Here is a 20,171-nt window from a genome sequence, read left to right on the forward strand (position 1 = left end):
TTCAGGCCTACCCAAAGGGCTCGGCCTGGGATCAACGTGCCGTGACCGAAAACTATCTGAGCTAACTGCTCACACACGGAGGTACAGACCCCCCCGCTCCTCCCCTGTGCGCCGATCGAAGGCTCCCAATAAGTGTATGAGCGTCTAGGGAGAACCTTCCCGCAGCTGCGGGCATGAGCCGCAGAAAGCTTGTGCTCCTGGAGCAGCAGTACATCCAATCGACCAATCACTGCAGGCTGAAGTTCCTGACGCAAAATGAGCTTCCTGGGACCACGGGTGCTCGAAGAGTGAAACCCGTTCACATTCCAGGATACGAGGTGTAGGCTCATGGAGAGGGATGGGGGGCTGCGAACAGCTGTCTGCTCGCAGTCGAAGTCGAAGAAGAATCAGACATATCGGAGTGGAGGCGCTGCCGCTTGTGAGAAGGTTTGGAGGGGGAGACGGGGTCGTCCTGCCCGTTCTTCAACACCTTCAGCAATGGCGAGAGGCCTCTAGTGCCATGAGCAAATGCTTTCTCGAGCCAACTCGAGATCTCTGAAGTGGTCATCCCGTAGAAGGTTCGGAGTTTCTGTTGGGACCAAGCTCTGACATCCTGGGGAAGAGGCCATGCCAGGGGGGGTCTGAGGATCACGATCAATCGGAAACGTTTGGCAGCGCAACGCCACCGCAAGCGCACATCGCCCTCGGACCACTGAGTCTCGAGGAGCTGCCCACCGGACGGGCCTATCCAGGAGCAAATCTGGGCGTGTGTCTGCTCTCTGAGAGCCTCCCACACCGAGTCGTCTGTCCAAGTCTCGGTGCCATCGCTGAGGAACGTGAAGGCGAAGCTAGGGCCATCCCTGGGAGCCAAGGCAGCAATCTTCCCATCCGCCCCTTTGCGGAGCATGAAGATACTAATGTCGAGACAAGCCGGGAAGGTCCCAAGGTCGGCCACATCCAGGTAATCCCAGGGGCCAGATCTGTAAAAGTCTCGAGGGAGCTCTCTCTCCTGGAGCTGAGACCCAGCTGAGTCTGCCACTGAGGGGCTAGCGGGAAGGGAAACCTGCTCCACTGGTGGTACAGACTCCGGGTGTCCTACAAGCGGGGGGGGAGGGGGAGGAGGCTGCGGGATAGGCGACTCGGGCTCCACGGAGGCGACTGGCGGAGAAGGTGGAGGAGGTGGAACGGAGGCTGCACTCGGCTAGGAAGGCGACGGTGCAGCTAACTCTGTAGGAGGGGCGAGGGGAGCAGGGGGGGGAGGGGGATGGGGATGCATCTGGAACTGGGGCTGAGGGGGAGGGGGAGGGGGAGGGGACTGAGGGAAAGGAGGCGGGGGCTGAAACTGCGGGGCGGGCGAAGGGGGGGGAAACTGCGGAGAAGGCGGGGGGGTGGGAGAGAGGAGGATCTGAGGCTGTGGAGGGCGGGCTGCCGTCGAAGAAGAAGCTCTCCCAGGTCCCTGGGGCATCTGCCTGTCAGGTCTCTGGAGTGCTGCTGCAGGAAGGGTGACCTCTGCCTCCTTGCCTTTATCCGAAATCTTCTTATTCTTTCCTCTTTTCCTTCGAACCTCGGTCCAACCGCCCACTACCTCTGGCCCAGGCTTCGACTGCCTCGGCTCCTCCTGACGTGGCTGTCCGGGGGGGGGAGGTGGGGGCGGAGGGGGCGGGGGCGGGGAGGGTCGAGACGAGCTGGCAAAGCGTGGACAAGCAGCCGCCAAGTGCCCAAAGCCATGGCACCGCAGGCACTGACCTGGCTGTCTGGTGACTATCATGCTCTGGGTGATACTGCCGGCACCTGTCACGATCTCGATCACTGCAGGGAGAGTCGCAGGATCCGCCACAGCCACACGGACTCGGGGAGCTCCTGCCGTGGTCACCGCGTCGGCAAAGGTGTCATGCATAACCCAGCCAAAATGGGAGCCCAAGTCCCTGACAATCGGCCGCAGCTCAGTAGCAAGCCCTGGAAAAACTAGTGTCACTGGGTGGCGAGGTATACGGAACCGAGTATCGAAATCCGCTGCGCTGAAACCACGGTACCACGAGACTATCATGATGATCTTCCCATCCACCGATGTGGGGGAACCGGCAATCAGATTGCTCGCAGCTTTCTCACTGGAGAGTTTGAGCCAGAAGATGCCCCTTCCCATAAGGGCCACCTCCTCAATGTGGCCATCCTCTAGCAAGAGAGTGGACTGGAGCCAGTCCCTGATGGTAGACCTGGAGGGGGAGTGTCCAATGACTCTACCGTAAACAGAGGTACGAGCAAAGTCACTGGCTACCGCCTGAACACGGGATGATTGTTGCTCTGTCAGGATAACGCGGTAGGCATCTGGAGAGGGAGGGTCCGACTGGGCCTCTGGATCCGGGCTGGGGGCCGCCATACCGCCAAGACTAACTGCAAGCTTCCGATGAAGAAAAACAGGCTGCCACCCAAGAAGGGGATGAAGCGGCAGTGGAGCCTGGGGGTGAGGCGGGCGAGGCGAAATGAAGGGTCGGAGGGGTCGAAGCGGAGGGCGGGGCGAAGGCTGCGGGATGCGGGGAGTACGGAAGGGGGCGAGAGGGCGGGGGGGGGGGGTGAAGATGGAATGGCGGGGGTGGAGGGGTGAAGCGGGGGGGCGAGGGGAGCGGAATGAGGCGGAGGCGGGTGAAGCGAGGGGGTGAAGGAGCAGCGAGGGGGCGGGTTGGAGCGGGGTGGATGGCGAGGGAGCAGTGAGGGGCGGAATGGAGCGGAGGCGGGGCGAGGGCGAAGCGGGCTGAAAAAAAAAAAAAAAAAAAAGGACGAGGCGAGGCGAGGCGGGATGGAGCGGTTGGAGCGGCGGCGAGGGGGGGGTTGGAGCGGGGGCGAGGGGCGGGTTGGAGCGAGGGGGCGGGATGGAGCGGAGGTAAGGGGGCGGGATGGAGCGAGGGGGCGGGTTGGAGCGAGGGGGCGAGGGACGAGGGGCGGGTTGGAGCGAGGGGCGGGATGGAGCGAGGGGGCGGGTTGGAGCGAGGGGGCGAGGGGCGGGATGGAGCGAGGGGGCGGGATGGAGCGGAGGCAAGGGGGCGGGATGGAGTGAGGGGGCGGGATGGAGCGAGGGGCGGCTGGAGCGGAGGTGAGGCGAGGGGTAGCGGGGTGCCGGCGGGGGGGGAGGAGAGGGGACGGGGGTCGAGGGCGGACGGGAGGGGTGGAGGTGGTTGCGGCGAGGGGGGGGGGGGAGCGAGGGGGGAGGTAGGGGCTAACGGCGAGGGGGGGAGGGGAAGCTCGCAGGAGCGCACCTGCACACTGGAGCTATTTCCATTAGTGAGGACTAAGTGGGAGCTAATTTGACAGATCTATTAAGATACTCATTGCTTGCTTAAGGTAAATGCCCATATCATGTCGTTGCACCTTGGATGCCTCATCCACTCAATTATGGACAGTGTTATTAAGCGTCATGAACACAATCCTTGCCTCTTACGAGAGACATCTTTCAATGCTTGGATCCCACCTGTATACATTACCAGTAGCAATCGAAGGAGTGACCTTGATATGCACAAGATACATGCATCTAGCTGAGTCGTCTAGTGATCCATAATTGTATTTAAATATTCACTCAAGGACCTAGAGATGCATACCTCTCAACTACTTTCAAGTACGTGTCTAGCTCTTGAAACGATCTGAAATGCAAGTGCACCAAGTTGTCAATCGCAACTGTCAATGTGACTGCCTTGGCAATGGAGAGCCTTGCCCTCACAAATTGTGGCTCAAATAAGGCACATGTCGGCAAAAGTACAATTTAATGGCTCTCTCTCTTAAGGGATTCAAGTCTACCAACCCTATTTCTTTGCACCATCTAGGTCAAGAAAATGTAGAATGAGGAAGCAAAGTCATGCTAAAATGATTGCAGCTAACTTTTGTTTAGCTCCTATCTTGTATTTTAACTTTTTAATTCTTAAAGCTCTTGCTTATGGGCTTTTTGGCAACGAGTAAACTCTGCCTTGCCTAGAGTAAGAAGTTTCTTGTTATTTACGGAAGGTAATCCATTGTGCAATGTGCTTTATGTCAAGGATAGTAGTAATTAGTATATAGCATATGCTACATCCTAACGATTAATTGTGTTTGGTTGCTTGGGGAAATTATTACCGATAGACTATCTTTCCAAGCCACACATCATCTATTCCGTAATGATCAAGGTATACCATAGTGTTTACTCGTGGAAGAGTTCTATTCCACGAGTACTTCACAGCATGTACAATTTGGGCATAGATTGCTTGGATTAGTCACTCTTCCTACTCTTGTATCACGATTGCATGCATTCTAAGAAAAAATGATTTCGTCATAGAAGCGGAGGGCATCTCACCTCTCCGGGAAGGTTTTTCTTCAAAGACCATTTGTCATGTGGACCTTCCAATCTGATAGCTGCTTCTAGGTTTTTCTTGAATAGCGGTAGGCCTCCTCCAGAATAGTTTCTCCAGGAAATCGAATTATGATAGTCATATGATTGTGTAGGACTATACCATGGTATACTTTTGAAAGTAAACACCCAAATGCAGATGTCAAACTCACATACAAGGCATCCCTTTGTGATTTTGTCACGAACAGGACCAACGTTGATCTTTTCTTATCTGCCATAGGACCTTCTATGATAAACTGCACAAGTTCAACTATCTGTGACAGTGCAAGGTCTTGCAATTCATCTATGAAAAATAAGCATGGCTTCTCCCAAGCATGACTGCTCATTGTTATGAAATGCTCTGTATCAATGCCATTGATGTGTGGAGTAATTAAGCCTCCATCTAGAGTGTTTTATCGCATCGCCCCAACCTAGAGCAAATTTTGTATCATTCTCTGATAGTAGGATATCATAGGAGAAGTTGAATGGACAACCATAATCTAAACCACCAATTGCTCTACCTTGGGCAGTGGACTGCAAGGCCTTTTTCTTGATGTCCATATATTCTGTCTCAACAACCTTTGGCATTTTAGCTCTTAGATCCTTTGTTGGTGTGGCATCTGCATCCATTGAAGCCAACCACTTTCTAGCCCATGTCTTATCAAGGAGTTGACCTAGGCTAAGTGCTTTCATCTTATCCACATCAATTGGCTTGCCAGCTAACTCATCATCAGATTTCAATAAAAACAATAGTGCCAAGAGAGCAGCCTCACTTTGAATCATTCGGATGACCACTTCATCCAAGTTGCTATGCTTGCTCTTCTTTCCAAAGAAGTAGTCACCACTTAGGATCTTCTTGCATACTTCTTATGTTGTTGCATCTGGAACAAACCTTAATGCTCTCAACCAAACAATAGACATCGGTTTCTTTATTTTTTTTGCTTTGAGTTGTAGTGTGCTCTGGTGCCTCAAAGGATATCTTCCTTGTTTCATATGCTTGGCAAACATCCACCATGCTCTGAAACACTGAGTCCTCGTGGAAGAAAATGCAAGTAACATCCCTGTATCTTGCAACAGCGGTGTTCAAATCCTTTGCCTCAACCTTATTACTTGGTATGCCTTGTGTATTACTTACAACACCTTTCAAGCATCAGATGTAGGTCTCCTGCCCTTGACTGTTTGTGGCTTTCCATAGCCCACCCATAACTCCCTTGCCTTTATCAACATCTCAGAAAGAGAAGAGCTTTTTTTCAACCTAAATAGAGCAGAATTCAGCCTTTTTAATTCTAGAATGTACTTCGAGTCATCGTTAAATATGCATACATGACAAATGACCTATTGAAACTATTCCATCCACTCAATTTGTGGCAAGTTTCCTTTTCTTCCCTCATCAAGGGAGATCCTACAAGCTTCACAAAAGTGTTGCCCATCAATGGGCTCAAACCTAGGGAATGATTAATGGTAGATCTGTCCATGTATTGGTAGATAGTGGTAGCACTCACAGTTTCATTAATTGTAGAACATTGCAAAGATTGGGATTAGTTGCTATAGAGATAGACCATGGTCTGAAAGTGGAGATCGCGAATGGACAGCACATGATCAGCAGACATTGTTGCCAGGATGCCAGGATCAAGTTTTCTAATCATTATGAGTTTGCAAGTGATCTTTTGGCATTGGATATGGAACCCAAGAATCTATTCTTTGCCAGCATGTATCTCTTCTCAATGTCAGTCCCATATCGGCTTTGGTACAAAGCCTCTCCACGAACAAAGTCACTCCTTCTAAAGTTCTCAAAAGCATCAAGAAAGTCCACACGCTTTTGAAATGTGACATCAGGCAATGTAGGATCATCTTCTTGAAGTATCTTAAATGCCATAGGACGAAGAGTGATGTTAGTGGCAACTGGAGTTCTTGTTTTCTTTGTATCTTCATACAATTTGCGTGCAAATGTCTTATCTAGCTTTCTTTGATTTGTGAACAACGAAGCTCGATCAATAAGCATTGTGGCCACCCTAAATTGTGAAAATCCCCAAATGTACCCCTCATCCTCTGGAGGATGTAAGTCTGCCACACTTATAGAAAAGTCTTCAAGACTTGTATCTTCTTCTTGCGGATCCTCCTGTTCATCGCTATCCAATTTTTCGCCTGGTTTTAAATAACCTGCACTTGAACGATCTACACGTGGAGTAGGAGTTATTTTTGCTCTCTTTCTGGGAATAGCTGTAGAACTTGAATCTGCTCCACGATCACTCCTTCTTGTTCCTATAGTTGTAGCAATCGATGGTGTAGGTACAATTGGAGATACTGTAGCTACTGTCGCAGATATTGTAGTTACTCTTGCCGGAGTTACCGTAGTTATCACCATAGATATTGGCAGTATAACTTGAGAGCTACATGTTATAGATGGCATACTTACTGCTGCACTTACTATTGCTGAAGGTACAACACCACCACTTGGAAATGCATCCCACATTTAACCGTGGTAGTTAATGTAGCCCAACTACTATCAAGGTGAGAGCCACCGCCACGGTGGTTGGCCTGAATTTTGAATAATTCAAAGCGGCAATACTATCTTGCATGGTAATGAATGATTAAAGGTGGTGGCATCCAAGATTCCCGGCCAATTGTGTGGTGGTGGCTTAGACCCTCTAGGTTAGCAGTTAATTACCAGCCACCACAATGGCCCACAATTACTCAACTTCTAGTTGCTATTGCAGTACAATGCTTTGTTCTTGATATTCTACTTGAAAGGTTATGTTATTTGTATTCCACTACATTCATATGCTTGGTGCAGTTTTATTCACAATGATAATACATGTACTATTATGTTTTGCTAGCAAGTTTAGCTACAGCTTCAAGTTTCCATAAATCTCGGTTAAAGAGACTTGCCAAATATTCTATATCAAGCTTTACTTTCAACATGAGCTGATTGATTCAAAGGAGCTTCCAAAATATTTTGTACTGTATTGGAGGCTAGTATCATTTACTTTTGATTTCCTTAATTTTTTATGTTATTTTGAAGGTGAGAGTTACTTTTGATTATCTTATGATTTTGAAAGCAGGTTCTCTTTCATCTTTGTTAATCAAGCATGCCTGTAGGCCATCCATTGTATTTGATTTGGAGAAGTCTAAATATCATGTAGGTGTGCTTGATATGCAAAAGAAAATGTCGATCTAATGTTTCTCTCTCTTATAAGCTAATATCTTGCTTGACTTGCCCGTCATGTATTCAACACTAGCTTCAGTTTCATAAGTCGATCCATCCTATAAAAGAAAAGGACTCACCAAATGTTTTATGTTGCTAACATTCTAACATGTTTTCTTTCTATGTTTCTAATTTTTTGTTTAGCTTTGATATCATTACTCCTTGGATACATTACTTCACATATGCAAAGGTGCTTCTCACATGTTTTCTTGTGGTTTTCAAGGCACTCTTTTATTTCCAAGGTGTACATTCGATACCTATAGGATGAGTACATCTACTTTGTTTTTCATACTCATCTATATTTACAAGTGCATGCAAGGTCTTGCTAGACCAATGATTTGTTCCTTCTTTGTCCAGTAACTTATTGATGACTTAGGTATGTATTTACTTATTGGTTCAAGCAAGGCATACTTTTATTTCACCCTTTATGTGGTGAGGTATACTTATATGGTTTTCATGATGAACACCTATGGCTGACTTATTGAGTACTCATTTGGTTGTGGCATCTATGGATTACTTATTGCATACTCATTTAAACATGGCAAGGTTCAACATCTTTCAGGTGACAATATTTATGAACACATATGGCTAATTGCTTGAGTACTCATTTGGACGTGGCATATGGTTAACTACTTGAGTACTCATCTAGATGTGGTACATGGATTATTACTGACTCCTCATTTGGATGTGACACATATTTACTCGTTTGGATGTGGTACATGGATTATTACTAAGTCCTCATTTGGATGTGACACATATTTATCTGGCTTTCACGATGGACACATATGGATTACTTATTGACTACTCATTTGGACATGGTCATATTGCGTACCCATTTGCACATGGCAAGGTTCAACGTCTTTCAAATGAACACATATGGATTACTTCTTGAGTACTCGTTTGGACATGGCACATATGGATTATTTATTAAGTACTCGTTTAGACGTGGCACATATGCATTACTGTTGAGTACTTGTTTGGATGTGATCACCACTACCACACACGGGCCTTATTCTGACGGTTAAGCACCGATGTTTAGCGCGTGTGGGACGCTAATCATCTGTATGCAAAGCAGGCTTAAAAAGTGTCGCTATATAGTGACACTTGACAGACTTGAATAAGATCATTATATAGCGATGTTTTATAGAGTGTTTTTTCCCATACCGACCTCTAGAGATAGCTTTACCCAATGACAAAAAAAATTTCTTTTCATACATGTTTGATCCTTTCAAAGAATAAAAGTACAAGAGCATGTACATCAAGTTTGAAGCTGATAGGGCTAAAAAAGAATGGCAAGATTAGAGTATCCATAGATCTGAAAAACGTAATGTTGCGACTCATACGATAGAGATGTGTACGTGAGGCCATGTGTTAGAATTGCTATTGGTGAAAAAGTGACCTTTTCCATTGTATGCCCTTGTGCTCTATGAAATGTTCATGCTGTAGCAACAGCTAGTTGGATTGGGAATTGTTGACAGGTGAGGATTGTTTTTTTAGAAGGGCTAATTTGTGTTTCTCTTGTGATTCTTAATATTGGTGTCTATTTACGATTACTAGTTCTTGTATATGCATGGAAATTATTTTGACTTGTCTCTTTTCCTATTTGTGGATTTTGAAATAGAATCCATATAATGTCATCATGAATTTTGATATGTGGACATGCTCATGAAAACACCATCTACACCGTTCACTAGTCCATTTTGTTGATTAATATTTCTCGAGCATATTTCTACTAACATTCCTTCTTTAATTTGTATACTTGTTCTTAGGCCGTCTGTTGCTTTAGGGTTTTGTAATAGTTTTTATGGAATGTGGCTATTGTTATTGAATGTATCTATTGCTTTGATGTTCTACTCTTTGCCTGTTGTTCCATGAAATACTCTTTTGTTATGGTTGTTCATGTCCAAGTTTGTGTAGTAAAGGTGTGGGAAAGTAGGGTCTTGTGGTGGTGTATGATAGCAATGCTCATTGATGTACTTAATTTGCTCTACACTATGTGTACAAGTTCTAAAACAGTTTAGTGCATCTATGAAATCGTAGTTGTTTTGCCGCATTAGCTAGTTTAGCTTGTAACATTGTGGTTTTGTGAGCCAGTAGGTGTTTGCTAATGTTTCCAATGATTGCCAATAGTTTTGTTCATGCACCTAAATGTTTTCCCAACTCATGCGACTCCAATGCACATTTGGTGCTCAAATTGGAACCTTGATTTTGGAGGTTGCAGATTTGGGCACCGGAGTGCCATGTTTTCTCTATCCAATAGCGTCTTGACATTTGGCACTATCATTGCATTGAATGTTTCCTCTTGCACTACACAATCAATGAAAAATGACCAGGTACAACTCTACATCTCACAGAGCTCTCCACTACAGTAGTAAGACAAACTGTGCTACTTCTATTGAATGCCACCATCTGGTTCATGCATGATAAATTCAGACAATTGGAGTTGAAAACCAAAGTTGCACTAGTTGAGCATTTTTTGCTCCACGTGAACTCTCTCTCTCTCTCTCTGTCTTTGTCTCTCTCTCTCTCTCTAAGACTTAGGATAGGCTACTTCTCCTTAGGAGAAGTCTTGGTGGCTTTGGTTTTTGAAGCCTTGCCTTTCTGTGGTGGATTATCTCCTTAGATGCCCTTAGCCATAGCTAGAGGGATTTCCTCTACCTTGAGGGATCATAAGGGAGCCTTGATCATTGTATTCAACCTAGCTCCCCAATTGGTTGAGAACTCACGGTGTGCGATAATGGCACCCACATATCTCCACCAGTGAAGATCTATCTTTACCTTTTGTACCCCTGGCCATCTTCTAGTCTCCTTAAGATATTAAACATGTTTAAGGGAACTATGTTCTAGGGCACCTTGGGATTGTAGGCCGCCATCTTTGTCCCTGTCCTCTCAATAACATCTATAGTAGTGAGATGTGTGTCCAATTTTGTGAGAACTTGGGTTCTTTCATCTTGGTCCTCTCCCATGTCTACATGGTTAAAATACATGCAGGGAGTAGTCCTCTATGTTGTATCCGACTCATCAGCAAATTAGTTGTCGGTCATAGGGTGGGCTTTCCACGTTTGGAGGTCAACCCTCACAATTTGTTCATTCTTGCACATATAAGTCCTATTTGAGGACCAGTCACATTAACTAGACCTCTAGCATGCATAAAGGGTCTTCCCAAAATGACATCATACCCATCTAGCTACCCATGGAAGTCCATTACAACAGACCTGACATAGTAGGTGAGGCCAAAAATTTGGATCTTAATGTCCCTCGATGATTGGGCCATTGCTCCATTGCCTAGTTTGACAACCATGTTGGTTCCTTCAATCTTAGACCTTCCCCACTTAGCCTAGCACTGTTTAGTGATAATGTTGAGACCTACCCCTCCAAGATTGCCATGGCATTCTTTCTTTGGTTTGTGATTGGGAGTACGACATTTGTATCATCGCTCTCAAAGTAGTGGCCCAGTGTGTTGACTAGAATCTTCTGTGGGAGTTTCAATTACCTCAATGGTAGCCACTTCATCAGGAGTGACCATCTACCGATTCATCCAATTAGAGAGACCTCTCTAAAGGATGGGGTTTCCTCTTAACAGGGCTGCTATAGGCATTTTTACCACCATGGACAAGAATGCGATTAGCCCTATGACATCTTAGGTTGGGTGATTTGTTCTCTACCTTCCAACTACGATTCTTTGAAACCATGAAAGGACATAGGGCCCTCTCTTGCAGATTGGTGCGACTTGGGGTCCTCCTCGAACATCTTGTGTCTCAGGACCGGTGTCTCAGGACCAACCGTCCCACCTAATTGCCTTCTAAGCCTTCCTCAACCACCCTTTCTAGGGTAGGGATGGCCTAAGGGGTTCTGTTGTGGTCCTATTAGTTTGGATGCAAGGTATCCATGCCCTTATTGGTCTGAGCCTTTCCTCAATTTTTTCTTGGCAGTCATGGACTAGTAGTTGTGCCTCCAAGAGGTGTTGCTTCTTGACTGTTGGGTGGGGGATTTCACTGTGCCCAGCCAAGTTTAAGTTCTACCTATGTGAGTGTACCCCTCTTTCACTACCCTTTTCCATAGACCAGAGGTAGGCATGGTCTTGCACCAACTAGGTGCCTTTAGATGAGGTGGAAGTGAATACGATGGCAGTGTCCTCATTGAACCCACTCTGGATGATAACCTCATCCGATCCCTTCCCTATTTTAGTTGCTTTTGAATGGATCTTGTCTGTAGACTAGGTCAAAGCTGCTTAATCCCCCTAAGCCTATTTTCTAAGTTCCTTACTCATGACCCTAGCTTGTGCCCTAATGATCACATTCAAAGATACCAAAGAGACTTGACCCCTCTTGATGCTCAGTAGGTTAATGCTAGTCTTAGGATCTGAGGTCATTTTTGGGGCTCTCCTCATTGGGCAGTCCTTGAAGAGGTAATCCGCCCCACAGCCCAAGCACAATGGGGAATTTGGGTTAAAAGTGTTTGTTGGAGGTAAGGGTTGGTCCTCCTTATAGGGGTAGTCCCTTAGGAAGTGAGGTCCTTAGCCATTAAAGTAGGAGACCGACTGGTTGGCTTGAGTCATGTAGGGACACTCACTAGCCCAATGTGGGCCTTGGCATGTATAACATTGTATGGCTGGTCTTTGCATCAAGGTCTTGACATCACTAGCCCATTGAGGGGTGGGAGCCATTCTATTTACCAAGACATACTATTCATCTTGCAAAATGTAGTGAGTTATTTGGCCAAGTTGGTATGAAGAACCTTCATATGGGCCAGAGTCATTTGCCGATGGGGTATAATCCAGTTACTCCCACTCGCTCTGGGGTCCCTCAATAATCACCTGGTTCATGGGAGTGATCCCAAGGTGGTGGGGGTTGAGGGCCTAATACAAATGGTGGCAATGGAAGGTTTTGAGCCCTATATTACACTTGGTTGGCAAGAGCGGCACCATGTATTGCTAGTTGACCTTGATTAAATTGGTTGGGTGGCACCGATAATATCAAAGGTTGTCTCTATTGATACATTAACTATGGATTTACCTTTGGATAATGGCATTGGGAGGTTTTGTGATTCCCCCATCTAGCATTATGGGCACAGTATAGTGCCGACCTAGCCCTAAGGCATGGGCATTTATTTGTACGGTGGTTGCCCATGCACAGTCTGCACCACACATTATCTCTCCTAAGGAATAGGCGAGGATTGTTGGGGCCCTCTCTTGCCAATCCCCTCTTAAGTTGTTGGGCCACTCAGTTTGAAAGATCGGTGGCCACATCCTCTAGCGTTCACTCTCTGGTGATCAGAGTTTTCTCCTTAGCCTCACCCATGCTAGTAGTCTTCCTTCATATTGTCATCTAGGAGTACAGTGGTCTTGCTGCACAACTCAAATGATGTGGGGTTAAGGGTGAGCAGATGACCATGTAGCTTTGCATCCCTTAACCCAATCAAGAAGCAAGGCAATAAGCTTTCATCACTCATCCTCTCATGAGGCTCATAGTAGTAGGAATTCAAGTGTTTAATCCTTGTGATATATTCCCATAATATCTCATGCTCCTTCTGCTTGACCTCATACAACTCGTTAATAGGGCTCCATCTGGGACTAGTGGGGGAAAATCCCACTATGAACGCTTGTCTAAGCAACTCCCAGTTGATTTTCTTTGCCGCCCTATACCATTGGCCTACCTTTCCCTCAAGGCTCAGCTACCCAAATGCATGAACTTTGTCCAAGTCACCCATGTTCCCAAAGGTCTTGCAACTCTACTCAAACCTCTTGATAAGGGACACTGGATCTTCCTCTCTAAAGAATTTAGTTATGAGCTTGGACTAGGATCCTCATCTCCTCATCTGTCAGTACCATCTGTGGTGCAAGCAGAGGTGCTTGAGGGGCGGAGGTGCTTGAGGGGTTGGCATGGTACCGTAATTGGGTGGTCCTTGGGGTGGATTATAGAAAGTTGTAGCCTGAGTAGGTGTTAAGTTGGCTAGTCCTTGCCTAATAGGACTTGGAGCCAGCACACGTGGTGGGCTTGAGTGTATTGGCTGCACCGATATGGGCCTAGACATAGGAATTGTTACATTAGGCACTAGTTGCCATGGTGCATCCTTAGGGAAAGGAGTGCCCTCAGGGGCTCCTCCCCAAGTTGAGTACAGATTAGGAAAAGAGGACATCTATGTGGAAAGGTATTTACCCTAAAGCCCATTTGTCTCATTTCTTTGCCCTTCAGCACTCGAAGGCCAAAACCTAGGTAACCACGGCTCAGAGGTTCTAGTAAAGGATGGTTCACCCTCATAGAACTGAACATAAGGCCCATAGGATCTCTGGTCAGGGTAGGCTTGGGGTCACTTTGAGCATTATCCGATGCAAAAAGTGGCAAAGGCTCTTGCCACTCTTTAGATACTCAAGTTTGCTTGGCGAAGGGGCTGACTAAAGTTGGGGTCAAACAAGCTAGACTGCCCCATAAAATTAGAGAATGATTCCCTCAATCGTGAGGGTGTGGTCAAGGGTGTGGGGGATTGGGGCCTAATCGAGATGGAGTTAGGAGCCTTGCTGGCCCCAAGATTCGAGCTCTCCCCCATCTCAGCATTGAACCTCATTGAGTCTTCCGAACTTGAACTATTGCCTTGTAAAGTGCTCTATACAGAGTATGAACTCGGGACTGAGTTTTCGAATGAGGTTGATACTAGGGTGCTTCTTTGGTCGGATATCAAGTTGTTGGAGGTACTATCTTCCGGTTTTGGCTTAGCTCCCAAGATTTTTCCAAATCTCAATAGCATGTAGGTGGGTTAGGGTAGCTCTCCATGTGTGTTTGCCTATGGAGTTTTCACTCTCTCTCTACCAGTCAACCAGTTAACTCGGCATATGCATCAGCTTAGTGTCCCAATGTGCACTAGGATGTTAACCCATCGTGCGTTGGGTTGTTAACTTGGTGTGCATGGGTTTTGTAAAGTTATGTGTCCATTGGGTTAGTAACCTTGCATGCATTGGCTTATTGTTGACCCTTATTTTGGAAAATATTTGATCATTAATTATTCCAGCTGTCAGGGATTTTGTCAGATGTCAAGTTGTCAATCAGTGTCAGATGATGTCAGAGTGACAAAAGGCTAGCCCCACAAAGTCAAGCCTATCCCCATGTTGTCAATACTAACCCAGAGGATTCAATGCTATCCCAGTGGAAAATTAACTCATTGTGCACTGGGTCAATATCTTGACGTGTTTGCTACATTAGGTTAACCTATTGCTTTTCTCTAGGAACTCTCTGGTTGCAAAATTTTTTGGGATTCTCTGAGTTTCATGGGCCTTTTGTAGTGTTTGGAGTGTATGAGGATTGGTTTTCTAGATAACCTACCTACTAAACAATAATAAGAGATCCCAATAATGAAATCAATAGTAGCTTCTCAGGTATTTGTCTTCTCATTTTATCCTCACTACATTGAAGGTAGGCTTGACTCACCTATCACACCATCCCATAATGCATCAAGTTAGAAATTCCAATGTCATTTTGAGGAAGACAAGCATCAATATCAATTTATAATCATTATCCTCTTTACCAAAATTCTAAAATTTTCATCATAATAAAGACATGGATAAGCTTGCCAGAAAAATGTCAAAAGAGCTTAGACAATATCACTCGTCATAAACCAAGGATAGTCAAGAAATCTTTGGAATATATCCAAGTAGATTCTTGCTATCAGCATTCCCTATTCACATCCAGTATACCAATTAAAGCAACAAAAATTTATTTGCATAATAATCATCTCTCTTATGGATTACTAGGCCCTTCTCTTCAATTATTCAATACTTTTTGGAATACCATCCCCTGTCTACCATCATTTGCAAGCAACTCTCATTCCCAACTCTCTTAATGGTATCCATTGTTTCAAACTTCTTTATTGATCAACTCTCTTAATGCTATCCATTGTTTCAAGCGTAATGTTGATCAACATTTATGTCAAGAAGTCATTCTATTGCCTATTACAAAAAAAAGGGCAAAATGCTCCCTCCCTTGAAGTTTCTTCTAAAATTTCCTTTCCTAGAACCATTTTTTACACAACAATTGATAAAATCATCACTACATTGGTAAAGCTCCTTCAATTAGCTCTATTTGAGGATTCATAAAGCCATTAACTTCCATCCATAAGATTTTTGCTAGGAAATTGTTGTCTCTGTGCCAAGATGGACTTCGATAGTACAGAATGTGTGTGTAGAGTAGTGGCAAAGCTCCGCTTGTACCTGCATAAGGCTAGGAATAATCCCTCTTAGAAATCCAACTTGCATGTTCTACATGCAAGTTCAACATACGATTCCTACATGCAACTCCTACATGTGAGTTCTACATGCAACTCCTACATGCGAGTTCTACATGTATATGCAAATCAAGTACATCCCAACACATATCGAGTGCCAATCAAGTGCTATGGGTGTGGGGAAAATCACCGGATCGCAGAGTGCCCTCATCGTGGTAGCCCACGACTTTCCAACCACTCTGTAGAGATTGTGGCATAGGACATGCCTGTATGGATTGTCCCATGAAAAATAAGGTCCCACAACAAACAGAGGTTAAGCATGATGTCCCAATCAACATCATTGGGGTGGCTCATCAAAGTCTGGGGCCAGCAAGCATAATATCACAACTCGTGAATGTAATTACATGCCAGCAGAAAGAGGCCACCAAGGACCCTAACATTCCAATCCAACCAAAGCCACTTCTTAAAAAGAAAGCACAAGTTCCTCCACCTCCACTAATCAATGAGCAGGCAAGCTCATCCACATCAGCACAAACTGAATGTAGCCTTATAGGCATATAGAACGACACTCAAGGTCCGTACAGGCAACATACCTTTTCAATTGGTGTACGGCCTTGAAGTTGTGGTCCCACTAAAATTTGTAATACCAAGCCTACGCACTTTAGCACGCAAGCCATCCCCGACAAAAACAAAGATTTGGGAAACCCAAGTCTTCCTTAGTTAGGATTAGATTGTATCACGAACACTCACTTGCATATGTACATCTTTGCACATATAGGTAGCATCAATCAATTTTAACCTAGGGCTCAGAAGTGATGCTTGAGTTCTAGCTGCCCTATGAAATCCCACCAACAAAAAAATGCATATAGTTAGTCCCTACCTAGCTACTAGGTCACGTCCACTCACATGCTTTTGCTTAGACACATAGGTGATTGCATGAATAATTGTGCCACACACTTTCATTTCACACTCTCAAAGCATGTATAAAAATAAGATCTCTCAAAAACACACACAAAGGTCACACCTGCATGCCAACTAATCTAATGATCAATGGTACACCACATGCACATGGATGCAAGTTTAGAAAAAATGCCACCACTAAAGAGGATGCATAGAAAGAGCCCACCGCCTCAACCATGAGACCCCCTCTAGAGTTCACAGCCATCTACATCCTCTCAACCATGGCAACCACTGGCATTTGTGGTCTAGAGCGATAGCTTTGAGGAGGAGACAATGCATGACCAAGAAGAACAAATGCCACCCCAGTCACCATCGGCCTACATAATCATTGATGGGGCCCAGTCATTGAAACTTGTTTGACCACCTACATCGACTTATGCTCTTTCCCACAAAGCAACATCTTACTTAGAGCAAAGGGGTCGAGGTAGTTTGCATGAGAGAGTAAAATCCTTGGAGGAGAGTCCTACAATGACCACATATATCAGGGACTTTCTCCATTCTTACCACTCCATCAATGCATAGGTGTTGAGATATCGAGCTCCACTCGTGATATGCTAGGGTAACCATTGTGCTTTATGTCACCGACTTGTTAGCTACAGATGTGGTTGCTACACCACCCATGAATAATAGCTGGATGACAGCTATCTTCATGTACTCTAGTTAGTGGCTCAGTTAGTATGCCACCTTAGTTAGCCGAGTTTGGTTTGAGACCCACATATAGGGTTGTATGTGAGAAAGCTACAAGTGAGACTCCTTCCTTCTCTCCCACTCTCTTAACATCTCAAGAAAGTGCCTCGTTTTGTTGTGCGACCACTATTCTACAAGTCGGTGAAAAGTTATCACAGAAATTACATCTTATGCGTGTACGCAGAGATATTGGGAGTGACAGAATCATTCTTATTGCCTGTTGATGCATAATCGTCACTAGGAAGTGACTGTGTGGTCAAATACCACTCTCGTCAGTTTTTTAGATTTGCCCTTGTGAGGCATAAGTTGTGTTTTTTTGCAGTGACAGAATATTTTGCAGTGTTCTATAATGGCGTTTGATGCTCTTTCATAGATTGTCACTGAAAAGCTTGATAAGAACAACTTCCAAGCATGGAAGTTTAGAATGACAAATTTCCTTAAGGAAAAAGGCTATTGGGAGTTTATTGCTAGAGCTGAACAAGAACCAGTTATTCCTAACATTCCCAATCAACAAGAGTTGCAGGCATTGACTACCACATGAAGGTGAAGAAGACTGCAGATGCACTTGCTTCTATTAGGTCGCCAGTGGAAGATGATGATTTAGTTTTTGTGACCTTGAATGGTCTAGAAAAGGATTATGCACAATTCTGGACATCCATTGCCGTCCTTGAGAATTTTCCTGATTTTGAGGAGTTGATTGCTCTTCTAATTTCTGAAGAGCAGAGAAATGGTGGTGCATCTTCTTCAGGAGGAACTTCAAAAGAAGCTATCTTCTACTCAAATGCTGGAAGAGGTGCCACTAGGTTATGTTCATGCTGTTCAACCTGAGTTTGTTTGCAGGTTGAAGAAAGCCTTGTATGGCTTGAAGCAAGCACCCAGAGCATGGTCTAACAAGATAGGATAGTATTTTGTCACTATTGACTTTCAGATTTCCAAGGCAGATTTCTCACTTTATGTGAGAAAAACATAGAAAGGCATTATGCTGCTTGTTATTTATGTTGATGATTTGATCGTCAGAGGTTATAGTGATGAAGATATCCTTCATGTGAAAATGCTATTGAAGCAGAAGTTTGAGATGAAGGATTTGGGAGAGCTGCGTTACTTCTTGGGCATTGAGGTGATTAGATCCACAAGTGGGATATGGCTCTTAAAGAGGCAGTATGGATTGGACATGCTGTCCAAATATGGGATGACAGGCTGTAAGCCTATTTCAGTTCCTTTGGAGTAGAATGTGAAGTTGAGCACAGATGCAGGTGAGCTTTTGGAAGACCCTACTATGTACAAACGCATAGTAGGAAGTTTGATTTATATGAGTAGTTAAATTTTATGTAGGCAACAACACACACACATATGGGCTTCATAGATTTCAATGATCCTTATGTACAACATTGTATGCCCTTGTTTTAGAGGCTAATTCTTGGCAAAAAGAGGTGAAAATATTGGGCTATACATACCTTTTACATATGCCATCAATGACTTGCTAGGGAGTTTTTCTCTCAGTGAATTTTCTCCAAGTGCTACAAGCAATTAATATGAAGGAACCTATAGATAATTGCTATTGTTGATTCAAGTTGTATCCAATGATTATTTCTCACTCGTCATTGGGAAGGAGGACAAGAGCTAACAACTATGATTATGGATTTCCTTGAGAACCACATGAAGGAGGACAATCAAGAACTATTGGATTTTGAGAATAAGTATTTGATGATCATCAGATGGTGTTTTTAGACCCTAGTTCATAATCTCTTTGGTGCACTATTGTAATGTTCCAAGATGAAGGAAACACTACTATCTAGCTTCTCATTCTAAACATTCAAGTCCTACATACATACATTTATACAAAACTTGCATTTGAATAAATGGTTGAGATGACATTTGCAAACATGATAGTATGGAAGTGTTTGCTTTGCCTCTCCACTTTGCCTATGGTGGCAAGTGATGGCAAGCTCAATGTCACTTGCCATCCCATTTAGTAAACCAAAATTGCAAGTAGTATCCTCATTTTTTGTGCTCAACAGGGGTTTTCGTGTTAACTTGTGCCTTATCTTTGTTCAAAGGTTGTCATTGTATTACTTGACATTGAAATGACCCCAATATTATTGTTGTCATAAGTATTGGTATTAATATGCTTAAATGCTCAAATTGTGTCACCTCATATTAATATGCTTAAATACTATAAGCTTAAGTGTGGTAAGCAAACACAGTGCATGCATGTGTGAAAGAAACGTAAGTCATCATGGTTGAGGTAATGAAGGCTTTCGCCTTCATTGGGGGTTGCAGGGTTTAGGAAGAGTTTAAGGGTTAGAAGGAGGTTCCAAGGTTTAGAAGGAGGTTCTAGGTTTAGAAGGAGGTTCCAAGATTTAAAAGGAGGTTCCAAAGTTTAGAAGGAGGTTCCAAGGTTTTAGAAGAGGTTCCAGGTTTAGAGGGAGGATCCAAGGTTCAGGGTAGAGTACGTGGTGGAGAACTCGCCTCCCTCATAGCTCATGGAGGTTAAGAGTTAAGGAACTAAGAGATTAGGGGGAGCATAGGAGTGGGAGAGGAAGAAGGTGTAAGAGCATGGGGGAAAGAAGAGAGAGGAGGAGGAGGGGGAGGAGGAGGAGGAGAAGGGAGGAGGAGGAGAAGGAGAGGATGGGTTGCAAGGTTGGAGGAGAGGGGAGGAGGAGTTGCAAGGTTAGGACATGCTTTTGGACGTGGAGTGCAAGGAAGCATGGACACTTGAGAGAATTGCTTGGAATACCAAAGTAGAACTCAACACAATGCCCCAAAGAGTGTGGGCTT

Source organism: Dipteris shenzhenensis, chromosome 1, assembly GCF_047967505.1.
Source record: "Dipteris shenzhenensis isolate YYH24624 ecotype China chromosome 1, Dip_SZ_1.0, whole genome shotgun sequence".
Lineage (NCBI taxonomy): Eukaryota > Viridiplantae > Streptophyta > Polypodiopsida > Gleicheniales > Dipteridaceae > Dipteris > Dipteris shenzhenensis.